At 36.7% G+C, this 19,814-nt stretch overlaps 1 protein-coding gene across 8 annotated transcripts in view; it reads right to left on the reverse strand.

Annotated features, from left to right (window-relative positions):
- Positions 1–19,814, reverse strand: part of LOC145661197 (uncharacterized) — a 453,672-nt gene that overhangs the window by 279,746 nt on the left and 154,112 nt on the right. The window lies entirely within an intron of this gene.

Genomic DNA, 19,814 nt, shown 5'->3' on the forward strand with positions numbered 1-19,814 from the left:
CACCCATTTTGAGGTCCAAGATGTAAAGCACCGTAGAAAGTAGTTCAGGCGAGGGATTGACAATGAAGCACGTAGAAGAAAAAAAAAAGCTGCGTGTGCTGAAATCGAGTCAAGGCGAGACAGAAAATATTCTAATTTGGATATTTTGTTTGATAGCACAGTTGTAAATGCTTTCTTTGTGAGAGCAGAACCTAGAAGACAAGCATCCTGTTTGGTTAGGAGACGTATTCCTGGGGCAACTTCTCCAAATCTGAAAAATTGGTCGGATGTGACTTCATCTGATCCAAGAAAACCAACTTCGCATTTTGAGAAATTCAAATGATTTATCTGTGTTAACGTTGAAAGGACTGCCTCAGGTTTGTCAGCAATAGTCCCATCATCCAAATACCAGATGTTTAGTTCAGTATTAATTGAATGTACAGTCCGCGGCATAAAATTTGTTACAAAAATTCTAAGTCCAAATGAATAACAAACTCATCCCCAGTTTTCTTATGCATTCCCGCAATACATGTATCAATAGATTAGTTGCTTCTAGTATTTATTCCAACTCCTCCCCGTCCTCCACATCTCGTTGTCTAAAGCAGTGTGTGTGACGTAGTACACTCTTTCCATTCAGCTGAAAAAGAAACAGGAATCAAGTTTACAACGTTATAGCTTTAAAACAGTCTTTTCCATTCGTTTGTTCTGAAATATTTTTAAGAGCCTAAATTAAAGGAAAGTCACACAATCTTCCCAGAGCTTCATAAATATCTTTAGTTTCATTCTTTTCTTTCTTTAAAGAGTGCAAGCTAGTAAGATGCTCCCTAAGAAATCTATGGAAATTGCCAAGAGCTCTAAAATATCTACGGACAGAAACGAGTTTTATTCAATGATTCATTGAATTTCTTTTCAGTAAGTGCAAGCAAATGTTTCAGGGGCGTTACTTGGGCAGGACAAGAAGGTGTAATTCCTCCTCTCTTGAGCTTCATAAATACGTATTTTTTGATCAAAGGTATAGTAATACACTAATAAAAAGTGAAAATCTTATGTCGCCGGAGAATCTCTTCCTCCTCCCCCCCCCTCGAATAAAGTCTAAAAGACACTGGTTTTAACAACAAACATATAGAGTTACGATAGCACATTGCTAAAGAGCTTACATTTGGTTTCAAGAGTCGAAGGTTTGATCTCAAGCCATATGACTTCCTGGGTGACATTGAGAGAGAGAGAGAGGGAGGGATTCAAGTATGGAGACAGAGAGGGATGATTTGTATACACAGATTTAGAATTGGGGAAAAAATGATCGGACAGCATTCGTATTATGACGAAAATTCTGATTTTGTGAAAGATAAGAAGGGAAGTTTTCGAACTGCGAGGATCACATTAGGCAGTTGTCGAATTAATGTGGAGAACTCTTTTTAGAGCATCAGATGATTACGAAAGGAGAGAAAGATCTTCAGAACTGAGAAATTAAGATTTTAAAAAATCTGGTTTCAGCGACGGGTTTCGAACCACGAACCTTGTGGTCATCGAACCATGACTTTATCCATTCTGCTACGGAGGATTCTATTACTGGTTCACATACGTTTCCCTTAGCTGCGTTGAAAGCTACCTTAAGGGGATATTCCAAAAGTTGACTCGGTAGATGCGCCGTTCAGTTAGGACGTAAACCTCTTGTAACTTAGTTACAATGTGCAAAATGAACTTCCTCTTCTTCAGGACACTTTTTAAAGGTTTAAAATTTGTTACTATTGTTTTAATTAAGTTACATTTGATAGAACCATCTGATAAAGTAGTGCCAAGCCCTGTGCGTCATTGTCTGTTAGGTGAATGGTTAATGTAAGTTACTTTTACGTGGATGGTCCGAGCTTCCAAGCAAGACCATTCTTATTGATTATTTTATTTGAGCTACGCTCATACTGTATATTCCACAAGTTCAATTTTGAAGTAATGTAGTCACAGCTAGTTTAATTCGAAATAATTTTCCAATATTATATTTGTTACTAAATTTACATGGCACTCCTCACTTGTTTGTAGCCCTGCATAAATGCAAAATTGTTTTAAAAGTATATTTTACTTTCAAGTATTATTGATTTTTTTAAAATTGTCCTTCAAATTTATTTTATAATTATTTTCTATTTCTTAATTATAACATATTTTCTATTTATATTGTATTCTATGTTACACGTTTATTGTTAACATTTTATGTCTTGCCTTTGAAGAGGAGCTTTTGACAATTCAGAGCAGCAGGGACATACACAGGATGCAGGCCTTGGCAATCCAGAGCTTTTGCCCCCACGAAATCACTACTTTTTTGTTTGTATATATATATATATATATATATATATATATATATATATATATATATATATATATATATATATAATTTTATAGATGGTGATAGCAGGGGCGGATCCAGGGGAGTGTGTTTGGGGTGATCGCATCCCCCAGAATAGGGAACTTTTTATACTATCTATTTGAAAAATAAAACATATCCTAAGTATTTTTCATCTTTGTATTATAAACGTAAATTAAAACCTAAAGTAGATAGGCCTTACTTTCTTAAGAAAGTTAATTCTACAGAAGAGCTCTTTCTCACGTTCTATTTTTTTCTTTCTTTTCTTTTTTTGCAATCCGCTCTTACCTTGGTTTGACTTCGAACGACCGCCCCTCCCAAACAATCATCCTGGATCCGCCCCTGGATGATAGACATTTTAGTAAAATATGCCCCCAATCGCTGAAATAAATTCCTGTGAAGCTTTCGATCGCTGAGATAAATTTCTGTCTACGGCCCCGCAAAACAGTGACGATTTTAGGGAGTCATCAGTTAGTAATGCCCCCCTGGAGCAACGACACTTCCCCAGAAGTCATATCTCCGATAATTCAGAATGTGATTTGTGCATTATCACTTTTCACTCTCAGTGTCTTGAAACGCACCAAAAAGGAACTGTTCTGAAGTATTTACTGGTTCTCCCTATGACCCCATTTCAATATGGCCAACCTTGGACATATACACATCTGAAATATCACCTTTTATGTCAGTGATCCCGAAAACTATCCATTCGACACAAATATAGGATATTTTCGATTCTTTATTCCTGTCACCCTCCCATTGTCAACTCGAAGCCAACCAACGCTTATTTTGGACTTACGCAGCATCCACAGTGTCACTTTTCATCTTTGCACATGAATTCGACACTAATTTCGTTCGTATTTGACTACTTTTACACCTCTTGGTAGGGATTTTTTCAGTATCTCGCCCCCACAACTATGGAGAAATTTCAACCAACTAAGTATAATTATAAATTATCATTTGAAACACAACAGTACGGGTGATCTTTTTCGCAGAGGAATTCGTTATCTACTGTTTCAATATCAATGTATTGGCTTTTTTTGCTGTCCATGCTGGAGATTGCCAAAGAGCTAAACTTCATTCTGTACTATTGTGCTATTAATATAGTGGTTTAATTCACTGAATACTCGCTTAGATGATGCTCTCGTCACAGGAAAAGTGATATACAGTTATAAAAGAAAAATGAAATGAAATATCTAATTTTTACGTCCCACGATTATGCCGACTATGCTAATGGAGAGAGTAATGGTGAGAAATAAATGAAATTGTTTAATGAAAAAAGTGGGAGGAAACGGGAGAAACCCGAGGACACTCATTGACATGGTGTTTGTCCATAATAAAGTTCATTCGGCGTGAGCTGGGATCGAACCAAGGACCCCATGCACCATAGGTAAAGTTATAAAAGAAAAGGCGTCTAAAGAAATACGGAACACTACTATCAATGAGAGTTATATAAGATTAGATTTTTAGTTATTTCATTCTAAGTTAAAATTTCAATCAATCTTGTTCTTCATTACTGTTCGAAAGCTTAAAGTTGTTGGTGCAAGGACGTGATAAATCTCTTAAGTAGATTTCGCAGTCCCCTCCACAGCTTCTTTTTCATGTAAGGCTAAAGTAGTCTCATTTTAGACATCGAGGAAAAAGTGGAATTACGAATTTTCAATGGGCCCCGTTTTACTCTGGGCTCCCTCAACGCACTGCCGTTAGTTACGTCACTGTTCAGGATGCATGATGCAGCTTCTGCTTTTAGGAATACTTTCTAAGGCAGTACGAGTTTTTTTTTTTTTTTTAGCTGCTGTGTGAATTAAGTTGTATCTGCTAGAAGTGTCGGTTAAAGGAAACTAAAGATCCTACACTCAAACACAAATAATCTCTTTCGAAACTCTAATGGAAAACGAAACGAATCGTCCTAAACATGTTACGCTTTTGAAGAGAAAAAGAGCAAAGCAGTAGTTGCACATACGCTTAATGGTGTTTCTTGGATACAAACTTATAACTTACAAAAGTCATGTTCACGTCATGGTTTGATAGATGAAGGGTTAGTAAAAGGAATTCTTACGCTGGTGGTCGTGGGTTCGAATCTCTGCTCTTCTTGTTTTTTTCTCTTAACTACACTTAGTTTGTGCACTCCAAACCTCGAAGTTTGGTTTGGATTATTTATGAAAGCAGGTAGAGAATTAATTGTAGTCGAAATTAGTTTCAAATATGAGATTATAATTACATATTTTGTCTTTGACTTATTACGTATCAATTTTTATATCAAATTTTCCAGTCTTTATTTAATTCATCTTCCGGTGTAATATAATGAACATTTGCAGAGCGACGTCAGTCGGACGAAAGTACTATATTCCATTGTTACTCTAATATACCTAGGTATTTGTTCATATATTTATAAATTGTTTACTAAGTAAAAACCTATGGCGGTCCACATTATGTGTCATATAATAGACCGTACGAAGGCGGACATAGCAGAAGGCGTATTGCAAATATCCCTGGTGATAAAAAGTAGGGGTCTTCTTCACTAGATTCGAACCACTGTTACAGGCGGTTTTGGTTTACATAGCAAGCATAATACCACTCGGCCACCAAGTCTCGCACGTTCGCCTCTTTATTAATGCAGAACATACTGAGACACTTACATTCACTGGTGTCGCGTAATGTATTTCATAAAATTTTGTTAATAAGTGGGTCGAATTAGGTAGCCCTCGAGAGGGCTGATGGTGTTGTGGGCGAGCATTTATTAATAGTGTGTATAGTCCCCTTGGGACTCGATTACAGCTGCCATGCGCCGTGGCATTGAATCCACCAGGCGAGAGATATAGCGTTGGGTGCAACAGATCGACCACGCATCTTCAACACGCTCCCAAAGATCATTAGATGGTCCGGGAGGATTGTTCGACCAGGTTTCCCGCAATGTTCTTGCAACAGAGGCACACATATTTTCAATAGGGTTCAGATCTGCTCCATGAGTAACCCAGTCAACTATTTCGACACCAGGTTGCCTCTGCAACCATGTCTGAACCACATTTGAATTATCTATCGAGCTATTGTCCTGTTGCAAATGTAATATGCCGTCACCTACATGAGCTTTTATTTCCGGAAGCGTTTCATCCAGATGTTCCACATACTTGTGGGCGTTTAGGCGACTAGGAATCCTGTAGATTCCTCCGAAATTTGCAGCCTTGCATATCCATGCCCAACAGTGGACAGTTACATGTCCCATTCGACCAGAACGGGAAACGTATTCAGAGGCATACCTTTTTCCAGGGGGTGGTAAACACGCTTCGCCCCGAAGTTTGCATTGGAAAATATTTTTTCGTCTGTGAAAACGACCTCGTCCCACACACGTGCAATATTTAACTGTGCAAACGCCAGACGGTCAACCATGTGGTCTTCTGTTAGTCGCTCCTTAACAGCTGTCCTGTATGATCTCAAACCAAAGGATTTGAGTCTACGACGGACAGTCGTAACATCGCCTGGGAAATTGGTTTCCTCTCGTGATGTCGGGCAGACATGAAAGGGTGCTCACGGCATTGGGCATTACACTCTGGTCGTCTTCGGCAGAGGAAACTCCTTGTCGCCCACTTCCTCTTTTACGTCTTACATCTCCTGTTTCCTCATATCTCCTCCACCACCTCCGTGCTGTAGCACGGTTAACGCCATATCTCGCGCCTGCCTCGCTATAGTTCATGCCCGCATGCTCAATTAAAGCAATCACGCTGCTTTTAACAGAAGCTTCGTAGTGAGCCATTTTCACACCAGAAGCAAAATGATAGCTTTGCTTAGGTGTTTGAACGGAACGTGCTTCATGTGACGTCACGTAACAAGGCGGAGTTTCCTCCCATTGCTGTAGACGATATCGTACGCCCTCTGCTGGTTGTTTCGTGACGGAAAAAGTGCTTTTAAGCAGTTCATGGCGACCGCTTTGAAAGCAAATGTAAAGTATGAGAATTAAATTTGTCATATCTGTAGTTTGGTGTTGTAATACGCATAATTATATATATATATATATATATATATATATATATATATATATTAACTACATTCATTGCTTAATTATATATATTATTTAACTATATTCATTAAGATTAACAAAGTATAAAGAAACAAGACGGCTGCATACATCCAATTCTTTTCTCCTTTTAAAAAAAATAAACAAGACAGAAGGTAGTCCTCATTATTTTACGGCCACACACGAGAAAAAATAGGCAACAAGCTTGTAAGTTTCGTGGTTTCTTTCATGAAATTTTAGACTGTAGCGTCTTTACCACCCTGGAGAGGAATTTTAACATAGACAATTCATTGACTGATATGAAACAGACCATTTATTTATTTTAAGATTGTTACTTGTAGCTTGTCACCATGGCACTTTCAAGAAAATGACCATAGATATAACAGACGAACTGCGGTTTTAAACCGTGGGTGAAACATTTCCCAAAACTAGCTAACATGCACACAGTCCAGACTAACTGGGGACAATACTAACAGAAACAGAATGTCCAATATGTTGTCACATTTATAAGAGCAATAAGCACGCAAAATTTTAAAGTATAAATAAAGCTTCGCTACTAAGAGCGTATAATAAAATAGATAACATTGCCGCGAGAGGGATAATACTATTTAGTAATGAGGCGAGCGAGAATAATGAGCTATATAATGGATTATTAGAATTAGACGCGTAGAGATGTGGCAACAGTTAAACACATGTTTGAAAGAAATTACCCCAACGCTGTGAATCTGACACTTCGCTTCGGAAAAGAAGAGAAAACCACCCAAAATCGGCTACGTAAGGGGTCCAGATGTCACAAAAGAATATAATATTTAATAAATCGGGTTCAATAAATAGTAAAATCTATATTTGAAAATAAGATAATTTCGTAAGGCATTCACATTTGGCACTGGAGGATCATTCTAAATTGGTAGCGCGGCAACCTCAGCAGGGGTCTCTGGCTAAAGAGGTGACTTTGAAAAAAAGGGGGAGGTCTTTCTTAGGAAACAGGAGAAAAACCAATGAAAAGAGAGGGTGGTCAAGAAAAAGGAGAGAAACCAATAAGACAGAAAATGAAACTTAATGAAACAAAATGAAAAGAACAATTATTGGTTAGATTAGACAAGGGGTGTGTCAAAATGGTCAGAGTGTGTAAAGGACAAATAGGAAAGGAGAAACAAAAAAATGAATAAGTAATTAGTGTAAAATGATAAAGGAAGAGGACAGAAAGAGAACAAAAAGTTTGGTTAGGTTGAGTCAAGTTGTCGAGATCAAATCGCGAAGTCCAGACGAATTCAGGGTTAACAACCCGCCGAATAAGGCGTCTTCGTGCCCTAAGCGTTGAAAGACAGCTTTAGTGGGCAACTAGTGGTAAAAATGCGGAAGGCCGCAAGAGTACGCTATTTTCGGGCTGTGACAAAAGGACAGTAGTTACAATTCAATCTTATAACGAAAAACAGATAATAGGTATAATATTTTAATCAACGTATTATACAAGTGCAACATTGCCTGTAGTGATCAAACTCCGTAAATGGAGTAAGCGTTTGGAACTCTGCGAACTTTTCAAGAGTGTGAACCATCTAAAACTTTCTGGGGAGCGAGACAACCAAGCAACACGGAATCTTCCACGGAGAGACAGCGGAACTACCTTGCTAGAAGAAAAGGAAGATGTTCTATGGACAGAAATCAAAAGGAGGTAAAGTGGCAAACATTTCATTAACTGAATTTTGAGTGCAGTGCGCGATAAAGGTAAAATTCCAAATGACACCCTCAAATTAAGGTCATTTGTAATTTGAGTAAAATTAAATTTCCTCCCTCTTGTTTTACAAAATAAATGTAACTATTGGTGTTAAAGAAAAGGCCAACTTATATTTTGTGTTAGGTGAAGTATAAAATGATTTCAACCAACCTGTAAAGATAAATAAGGCTTAGACACAATTCTGCAATTAATATAAAGTTGATATTCTATTTATCATTCAACATCGTGATAACTGTATGTATACTTGTAACTTTTATTTTTATTTCTCATTTCAATTATTAAAGTAACTAAATGAACAATGAAGTTTTCATTAACCAAAATTTATTGTTGAGCAAATAAAAGAGTTAAGAGTTATGGTACAGGTAACTTTAAAAGGAAAGCTAGCAGCAAACGGAGGCTCGACAGAAGCCCGAGGCCACGAAACCCTGAGATAAGAGTAAGTAATATTTTGACTTTGAAGTTCAGCGATATTTTCAGATTTATTACACATGAGCCATTGCGGCCCATTTCTTTTACAGTGTAGAGACAAAACAAAATTGGAAACCAAAGGTTTAAGAACAACTCAGATTATTAATATAAAAGAAGTCAAAGATTATTAACTTGTATTATCATACAAGAAATGCGAGAATTTTGAAACAAAGAAAAATAACTTAGAAATTTGCAACTGAAGACAAAAAAAAAAACTAACTTAAACACGCTAAAGGGTATGAGTAGGGGGATTAATGGGGACGTCAGCAATGAGGCTATATGTCCCCGTCTCGATTAACGCGAGGGATGGATTTTACCATTTCACTTTGACGGAATAACGTAGAGGATGGAGAGGAGGGGGAAGATACATAACAGCTATAAATATAAAAATAAAAGTGACAATGTTCGGTGGTGAATAACTCTTGAACTACCCGATCGTTCTCAATCACATTTGGAACATAGATGAAATTCGAACCTGGGAAGCTTTTTGTTATTTCATTTTGATAGAACTTGCGGAAGAGGAGGGGAGGGTAAATATATGAAAATGAATAAAACTTAATAACTCTTGAACAATCCGACTGATCCCAATCAATCAAACATTCAATATAGATAAGGTTCGGACCTGGGATGTTTTCATTTTTTGCCTTGACGGCACAATGTAGGGGAGGGGAAGGGGGACTGTAAAAAAATAAAAATAAAAATGCTGTCTTGGTGAATTCATCACGCTTAAACCACCGAACTGATCTTAATCAAATTATCAACACAGATGAGGTTCGGACCTGGGGTGGTTTTTATCATATCCCTTTGATGCTAGAACGTAGGGTAGGAGGAGGGGAGGGGAGATATCTATAAAAATGAATAAAACTTAACAACTCTTGAACCACCTGACCGATCTCGATCTAATTTTCAACATAGACGACGTTCGGGCCTAGAAACTTTTAATATTTTCACTTTGACGGTAGAACATAGGACAGGATAAGAGAAGGGGAGATTAATATATAAAAATAAATAGAACAACTCTTGAACCATCCAACAGATTTCGATCAAATTTTCAACGTACATGACATTCGGGCCTGGGATAATTTTTGTCATACCGTGCCCCCAACATGGAGAGGGGAGAGGGATACATAAAATCATCGAAAATGACCAATATCAAAGAGTGCTTTAGTAATAGTAAAACCATAACATATTACTATTTTTCTTTAATTTAGCCCTGCGAAATCGGGGTGCGACTTAGATTCGAGGACGTCTTAAGTTCGAGTAGTTATCGAGAAATAATTAAAGATATTAACGTGTTATTGAATTACTTTGCAAATAATAATAATAATAATTATTCTTATTATTATTATTATTGAAGATTTGATCATTCAAATATTGAAAGATCAAAATATTCAAATACCTTAAGACAATTAAATGTGTGTCATCGCCGACTAATGATTCACCAAAAATTTTAAATTTAAACAAAACATTCACACATGGTTCCGACTTGAGAACCTCCAGATTATTAGCTAGCGTCTTGAGCACAGATCCACGCTCTGCGCTAAATGCTATGTTTTAGTATGTTTAAATTAGATTTCCTTGCCTCCAGTTACAAAATTCTAAGTTAGTATTTTTCGTTCTTTCAAAATTTCTTTCGATATTTTTTAATCACATAAGTCAATAACTTTTGGCATAGTTTATATTAATAACGTGGTTGTTCTTAAACCTTTCGTTTGCTATTTGGTTTCTTCTCCACACCAAACTACAGATATGATACATTTAATTCTCATACTTGTCATTCGGTTTCAAAGCAGTCACCATTATCTGGTAAAGCAATTCTGTTCGCCACGATTCATGAGTTTTGTAACAAAACACGTCAAGAAATGAGTTAAATGAAGACTGCAAGAGTTTATATCAAAGTTGAGTATTGTGAGCTAGTGACAAGCATGTAATAAGGTCTCGTATTTGAAAATAATGTTAGCTACTTTAAATTCACTAACTGGTATTAGATTTAATTCAAGCTTAAAAAATTCGAATGAACAAACTCAGTGTAGCTTAAAGAAACAAAACCTAAGAACGGACGAGATTCGAACCCTGGACCACCAGTACAAAAATCCTGTTCACTAACTCCTCACCTAACAAGCCATCAACTTTTATAAGTTTTAAATTTGCAAGCAAATGATACCATTATACGTTTGTGCAATCAATGTTTTGCTGTTTTCCTCTTCAAGAACGTAACATGTTTACGACGATTCGTTTCGTTTTCCATTAGAGCTTCTAGAGAGATGATTTGTGTTTGAGTATGGGATCTTTTGTTTCCTTTAACCGACAGTTCTAGCAAATACAACTCAATTGAAACAGCTGTAAAAAAAAACTAATACTGTCTTAGAAAGTATTCCTAAAAGGGAGAAACTCCATCGTGCACCCTGAACAGTGACGGGAGTGCGTTGAGCGAGGCCAACAGCAAAATGGGGTCCATTGAAGATTCGTAACTCCACTTTGAAGGGTTTTAAATAATTTCACACTTTTTCCTCCATGTCTAAAATGTAACTACTTAGCCTTAGATGAAAAGGAAGTTGTGAAGGAGCTATAGACTGTGAAGTCTACCGAAAAGATTTATCACGTCCTTGCAGCAACTATTTCCAGCAAAAGGGAATAAGTACATCAGACCTAAGTTTTCAGAAACGCTAAAAAACCTTCCCGAGGCGTATTTGTATTTGTTTCAACACGTGTATAACTGATTAATTGTAGCAAAAGAACTGACAAACTCTAAGACAAGAAGAAGAATCTTGTATTGTAGCACTGCAATTGGTGACAAAAGCTTAAGAGTGGAAAAAATATTTGTATGTACTTATTCCCTTTTTCCAATCAGTGGTTCAATTATGAGCCTATATTTTTGAGGTGTTAAAAATAATAATAATAAGAAGAAAACTTATTAACTGGTAGGTTACGCTGGACTCTTAATTGTGTATATGGAATAATGGAACGTGGGGTTATACAGAGGATTTTGGATTTCTGTTGGCGATCAATTAATCTTTAACCTAGTAGGGAATACTGGTTGGTCCGGATTTCGAACAGTAATGAAGATCAAGATTGATTGAAATTTCAACTTAGAATGAAATAAATAAAAATCTAATCTTATATAACTCTCATTGATAGTAGTGTTCCGTATTTGTTTAGACGCCTATTCTTTTATAACTTTACCTATGGTGCATGGAGTTGTTGGTTAGATCCCAGCTCGCGCTGAATGAACTTTATTATGGACAAACACCGTGTGCATGAGTTTTCTCGGGTTTCTCCCGTTTCCTCCCACTTTCTTCATTAAACGATTTCATTCGTTTCTCACCATCACTGTCTCCATTAGCGTAGTCGGAATAACGTGGGACGTAAAACTTAAATATTTTGTTTCATTTTTCTTTTATAACTGTATATCACTTTTCCTGTGACGAGAGCATCATCTAAGCGAGTATTCAATGAATTAAACCACTATATTAATAGCACAATAGTACAGAATGAAGTTTAGCTCTTTGGCAATCTCCAGCATGGACAGCAAAAAAAGCCAATACATTGATATTGAAACAGTAGATAACGAATTCCTCTGCGAAAAAGATCACCCGTACTGTTGTATTTCAGATGATAATTTATAATTATACTTAGTTGGTTGAAATTTCTCCATAGTTGTTGGGGCGAGATACTGAAAAAATCCCTACCAAGAGGTGTAAAAGTAGTCAAATACGAACGAAATTAGTGTCGAATTCATGTGCAAAGATGAAAAGTGACACTGTGGATGCTGCGTAAGTCCAAAATAAGCGTTGGTTGGCTTCGAGTTGACAATGGGAGGGTGACAGGAATAAAGAATCGAAAATATCCTATATTTGTGTCGAATGGATAGTTTTCGGGATCACTGACATAAAAGGTGATATTTCAGATGTGTATATGTCCAAGGTTGGCCATATTGAAATGGGGTCATAGGGAGAACCAGTAAATACTTCAGAACAGTTCCTTTTGGGTGCGTTTCAAGACACTGAGAGTGAAAAGTGATAATGCACAAATCACATTCTGAATTATCGGAGATATGACTTCTGGGGAAGTGTCGTTGCTCCAGGGGGGCATTACTAACTGATGACTCCCTAAAATCGTCACTGTTTTGCGGGGCCGTAGACAGAAATTTATTTCAGCGATCGAAAGCTTCACAGGAATTTATTTCAGCGATTGGGGGCATATTTTACTAAAATGTCTATCATCCAGGGGCGGATCCAGGATGATTGTTTGGGAGGGGCGGTCGTTCGAAGTCAAACCAAGGTAAGAGCGGATTGCAAAAAAAGAAAAGAAAGAAAAAAATAGAACGTGAGAAAGAGCTCTTCTGTAGAATTAACTTTCTTAAGAAAGTAAGGCCTATCTACTTTAGGTTTTAATTTACGTTTATAATACAAAGATGAAAAATACTTAGGATATGTTTTATTTTTCAAATAAATAGTATAAAAAGTTCCCTATTCTGGGGGATGCGATCACCCCAAACACACTCCCCTGGATCCGCCCCTGCTATCACCATCTATAAAATTAGATATATATATATATATACAAACAAAAAAGTAGTGATTTCGTGGGGGTAAAAAGCTCTGGATTGCCAAGGTCTGCATCCTGTGTATGTCCCTGCTGCTCTGAATTGTCAAAAGCTCCTCTTCAAAGGTAAGACATAAAATGGAAATAATAAACGTGTAACATAGAATACAATATAAATAGAAAATATGTTATAATTAAGAAATAGAAAATAATTATAAAATAAATTTGAAGGACAATTTTTAAAAAATCAATAGTACTTGAAAGTAAAATATACTTTTAAAACAATTTTGCATTTATGCAGAGCTACAAACAAGTGAGGAGTGCCATGTAAATTTAGTAACAAATATAATATTGGAAAATTATTTCGAATTAAACTAGCTGTGACTACATTACTTCAAAATTGAACTTGTGGAATATACAGTATGAGCGTAGCTCAAATAAAATAATCAATAAGAATGGTCTTGCTTGGAAGCTCGGACCATCCACGTAAAAGTAACTTACATTAACCATTCACCTAACAGACAATGACGCACAGGGCTTGGCACTACTTTATCAGATGGTTCTATCAAATGTAACTTAATTAAAACAATAGTAACAAATTTTAAACCTTTAAAAAGTGTCCTGAAGAAGAGGAAGTTCATTTTGCACATTGTAACTAAGTTACAAGAGGTTTACGTCCTAACTGAACGGCGCATCTACCGAGTCAACTTTTGGAATATCCCCTTAAGGTAGCTTTCAACGCAGCTAAGGGAAACGTATGTGAACCAGTAATAGAATCCTCCGTAGCAGAATGGATAAAGTCATGGTTCGTAATCATCTGATGCTATAAAAAGAGTTCTCCACATTAATTCGACAACTGCCTAATGTGATCCTCGCAGTTCGAAAACTTCCCTTCTTATCTTTCACAAAATCAGAATTTTCGTCATAATACGAATGCTGTCCGATCATTTTTCCCCAATTCTAAATCTGTGTATACAAATCATCCCTCTCTGTCTCCAAACTTGAATCCCTCCCTCTCTCTCTCTCTCAATGTCACCCAGGAAGTCATATGGCTTGAGATCAAACCTTCGACTCTTGAAACCAAATGTAAGCTCTTTAGCAATGTGCTATCGTAACTCTATAGGTTTGTTGTTAAAACCAGTGTCTTTTAGACTTTATTCGGGGGGGGGGGGGGGAGGAGGAAGAGATTCTCCGGCGACATAAGATTTTCACTTTTTATTAGTGTATTACTATACATTTGATCAAAAAATACGTATTTATGAAGCTCAAGAGAGGGGGAATTACACCTTCTTGTCCTGCCCAAATAACGCCCCTGAAATATTTGCTTGCACTTACTGAAAAGAAATTCAATGAATCATTGAATAAAACTCGTTTCTGTCCGTAGATATTTTAGAGCTCTTGGCAATTTCCATAGATTTCTTAGGGAGCATCTTACTAGCTTGCACTCTTTAAAGAAAGAAAAGAATGAAACTAAAGATATTTATGAAGCTCTGGGAAGATTTGTGACTTTCCTTTAATTTAGGCTCTTAAAAATATTTCAGAACAAACGAATGGAAAAGACTGTTTTAAAGCTATAACGTTGTAAACTTGATTCCTGTTTCTTTTTCAGCTGAATGGAAAGAGTGTACTACGTCACACACACTGCTTTAGACAACGAGAGGTGGAGGACGGGGAGGAGTTGGAATAAATACTAGAAGCAACTAATCGATTGATACATGTATTGCGGAAATGCATAAGAAAACTGGGCAAGAGTTTGCTATTCATTTGGACTTAGAATTTTTGTAACAAATTTTATGCCGCGGACTGCACTAAAGAATGTATTGTTATGACAAAAAGTGCTGGGCCCAAGGGATCGACTTGTTGTACTCCTCTCTGGGATGAAATAGTGTCTCGGCCTAAGAATAGGTTACTGGGTTGAGAGTAACACTGGTGAACATATGGGTATACTGCGGGAAAATAGTTCAATACGTCAGTAAGCATGGAGTCCCGGCGAAGTCCATTAAAAGCGTTGCGAAAATCCAGCTTCACGATAGCCTTTGGAGCGTTGTGTGTGGAGGAAAAATATACCCTGGTTGCATGAACGGCTACTTCGACTCCATTGGAAATATAAACTCCAAGTTGATGGGGAGACAAAAAGTTCTTAACAGGCTCTCGTATTCTGAAGCATAAAATTTTGGCTGATATTCTGCGCCAAATATTCCCTATGGCGATAGGTCTGATTCCACCACATTTCCTTTTAAGAGCGATAAGTCTGGCTACGAAACACAAAGGGCGAACTTCTAAGGGTATTTTTCCTGAAATAATTAGATTGAACAGATCACAAAGTGATTTTAATAGCTTTTTCTTCGATTCAAGTATTTGGCAAGATAAAAGATCTACCACCTAGACCTCTTGAACTGCCAGATGGAAAAGAATGTATAGCATTTTTAACTTCGTTTACTGAAACTCCTTGATCCCTGTTTTGATCTTCTGGAAGATTCGGTGAAGTAAATGTACTCCCATGCGCAAAAAAAAATTGCGCGTATACTGTAACTCACGATTTTTCGCATTTATTCCATTTTACTTATGTTTATGGGTAAAATTGAGTTATTAGTATGTGGAGATAATTGAAAGCAATCCATCTAAGGAGATATTTCCAAAAAATATAATAAAATAATAAAAATATAAGCAAAAAACAAAATTGTGCTCGGTTTTGTGTATACTGGCAACGATGATTTCTAGGGATTTTTTCAGTAGCACAGCGCGATTGCGGAGGGAATTCAGTAGGGGAGTCGAGTAGTTGGATCAAGGAACTGGATAGTGGACTAAAATGTTGCATTTATTGGTTAAAACCTAGTGTGTAGATTGCCTGCCAAATATAAATCAGCTTCTGTAACTAAGATATCGTACGAAAATATAGAATTAAAAAGAAAAACTCTTATGTTAAGGTTCGAAGCGATACGCATCATGGTTATGAAGATGATTTCTTAAGAAAAAAGGACAAACACACCGTAGTCTCTGTGGTTAGGTGGATAGAGTGGCGGACTCGTAGTTATTTTATTATTTTGACACCACATCGAATCCCATCCCATCCCATCCTTTTTTTTTTTTTTTACAAAACATTATAATTTTCATGTTAATAAGAACCGAAGCAATATAATAAGGACAACTTATTGATATCCAGGATTACCGTACTATTGGTAATAGCTATTATTTTCAGTTCATATTGTTGTGTAGCTTCTCTCATCCTGTTTTCTTGGGAAAATAACAATTTTGTCTCCAACAAAGTGTGAAGGATATATACGGACAGAAAAAGACATCTTAGTACCAAACGTGATTTATCGTGATGAAATGGACCAGTTTGCCATTATTTAAAAAATAAATAAATAAAATAAAATAAAGTAAATTACTGAAGTTGGCTTCCCTTTAGCTTTTATCTAAAAAATATATATATATTTTTTTTCTTTATAAGACTATACTTTATGAGGCAAGGTGTGTGATCATACCCACAAATTTAGCTAAGGAGTGAAAGAGAATTGTTTATACAAACATTTTACAGGTTTAGGTGCGTGAAACACCAATACACCATGGTCTCGCTTATTCGACCATCCTTTGTTTCACATACCGTATGATTCGATATATCATTGCAGAAAGCACCAATCGGCAAGAAGAACTGCAAGTTGTGGTCTTAATCTATTTTTCATGCTCTGGAGTCTATCGCCTAGCGCGCCCGTCTACACGTTGACTCATACATCTATCATTCAGTGTAGACACGTATCCAGGTTTTCTATTCGGAGGGGGCCCAACACGAATCCTCGTAAGCACGTAATTCGAATATTTTAAAAATATCAATAATAATAATAATAATAATAATAATAATAATAATAATAATAATAATAATGCAACAGTTCTGTATTTCTCTTAAACTTTTTCCTACTTTTCATTTATAAACCGGTTTACTTTGGAAACTGCATTATAGCACAAACAAAATGAAACATATTTTCGAGAGAAATGTAACTAAAGAAAACTGTCTGCTACGTATATCACATAACAAAAATAGCAAGAAGACATTGAGTGTATCGTTCTAATATATTAAAGTTAAAAACAGAACGGAAACAAAATGTTAATCCTATTTAAAACTGTTCTTTAATTCCAAATGGTATAATGGCATTATGGTATGTTCTTAGAATTATAACAAGACAACAGCACATTGCCCAAAGTTTGGACACTGACTACTAGTAAACTGATATAAAAGAATCTCAAAAGGGCAAAAGCATGTTTATTAAAAAGTGCTTGAGTTTTGAGGGGAACAGCCCTCAGGCCCTCACGCTGGATACGTCCCTGATTCAGTGCAGTGCAGTTATTTGTTATAAAACATTATTATTAGATGCGTAATATGTAAAATTATATCATAAGTTTTACCTTTAATAGGTCTTTTCTTAACACATCCATGTTATCCAGCGTTCTGCCTGCCTGTTTATGTCGGATAAGCGAAATTCTACTGTATTTCCAAAGCTAGCATATACATGAACTAGAATTGTATTGTCCTAGAACAGACAATAGTGTGAAATGCTTATATTAAAAGGCTGGAATAAAAAAAAAACATTTGGTAGCGTGAGAACAAATTAAAAACAATTCAATACATTTCATAGGTATCAGATTATCATCTTATTGTGTCGATATGTATTCCTTTTTAAACATAGTTTTAAGTCATACCATTCGCAATATTCCTACGGAAATCGAAAGAAAAACTCCTATGTGCCTCTTGTGGCAAAGCGGCTTAAGTGCGTGGTCTGAAACAGATTCCCACGTTAAGATATAGATAGAGTTTCCGTACTTCAAAAATGCAAATTCGGGACGCTACTAAATTACGAGAATCTTTGAAATGCTTAAAATTGAAAGAAGTGTTGAATACTAATTTAATTTCCTCCATTAGATAGAGTTGTTCAAGTATTACGTTATCACATTTTTATTCATTTCACTAGACCTTCTTCCAAGGGCGCCGATTTCTCTGTAATTTTTTTTTGGGGGGGGCATTCAAAAATATTCATAAATACAAAGGGGGCCTACATGAGCTTTGGGGGGCCCGGCCCCCAGGATCGGCGCCTTTGCCTTCTTCCTAGTTAAGCAAACGTAAGCAGATGATTTACTCCCTCCCCCTGGTAAGCAAAATTGTTTTCTTTTTCTCAAGATCTGTTGTGTTTCGTGAAATAACAGCAGGTATTTCCTGATTATTTAACCATCTAAATTAATGTTTTCACTTAGAGCCATCCCGTCCATTCGCTTTGCCTAGGATTACAATAAATTAAGGGTCAATAATGAAAGAGACATGTGGATCGGAGATCTTTCTTTGTTCGAACTGATTTTTTTCAAATCCATGATGGGAAATTATATTATGTGTACAATTTTCGAAATTAATAGTATACAATTGTAAAAATATCTTACAAAACGATGGTTTATTGCAAAATACTTTGACTCAAAGAATAAGTTACAAGTAATAAACTTGTTACTTTCCCTGAAGAGTCTAAGTCTTGAATGAGACGGAGGCTCTTCAGCGTAGTGCTTGGAACGATTACCTCACTTGTTCTACCTTCCCGTGACTCAGCCTTGATTCGACTTGATCCTAAACGGATTATTCAGAAGTCGAAGTCGGAAGATCTTTCTCATTTTTCCAAAACACTCTTGGTCGATTACAATCTGCCTCACTTGTGAGGGGACAACCCCATGCCGTAAGCGTCGGTGGACTACCGATAGACAACTAGCGACATGTCCCCAAAAATTGGTGGTCGCGCAACCAAAGATTGGTCCCACTTCTGTTTTGAAAATTATACCACCACCGGCAGAGAAGCGACGGAACGCCAATGAACCACAAAATTATTCCCCTAAAATACATTAAATCGCCTTTGCATTAAGGTGAGTCTACAAACATTTTTAAAAAAGTAAAAATAAAGTGCCCTGAGCTGGGCGTGAACCACCAACCTTAAGGTTGCTAGTTGCGTGTTCTTCCGAATTCGCCACGGAGGCGATTATGAAAACACAGCTTGTATTGTGATAAATCGTTGAAGTCTTTTTAATATTTCTAATCAGAGTGCTCCTTTAACCGTGTATATTTGACGATAACTGTTTGGAATCAGATCAAATGCACTCGTCATGTAATTTTATAACAAAATGGCAAGCGTCTATTTACTTTTTTCATAGTTCTCCCATATTCACTTGCTGGTGATCGGCGACAGTTGCCAACTAAATTCATACAATTATACGCACCCATCTCAAGATTTTTCACTTCATGATGTAAAGGCAGGAGTTACTCTTGACCCCCGGAGCTCAAGTATTGTCTTTATAATAACAATTCGTCAGGGAAAAATAATATATAATAATAACCGCATGCACATGACTGGCGATAGTTCGTGTTGGTCCCTTTGCGATTCTCCGTGACAAATCAAAGGAGCGTGGATCAAAATGAAGTCCTCGCTGTTACGTGGTGATAACTTCAATACCCCCGATTCTAGATATCTGCTTCGACTCGACGAATCCCTGCCACTAGTGGCACATTAGCGGCAATCCTTCGACGCGTCGCTATATCGACGATCGCCATTTACCAGCAAGTGGGCCACTAGGTGTTGGCGACATTTATGGTATGGGGAAGCTAATAAACAAACAAACCAATAAATAAATCTAAAGCCTTATAAAAAAGTTTTCCCCAAATTTTCATGTAGCAAAATCATTTGTTGGTATTCCAGAACTGTAAA

This window comes from Thermobia domestica, chromosome 1 (assembly GCF_964235325.1).
Source record: "Thermobia domestica chromosome 1, izTheDome1.hap1.1, whole genome shotgun sequence".
In the NCBI taxonomy this organism is placed as follows: Eukaryota; Metazoa; Arthropoda; class Insecta; order Zygentoma; family Lepismatidae; genus Thermobia; species Thermobia domestica.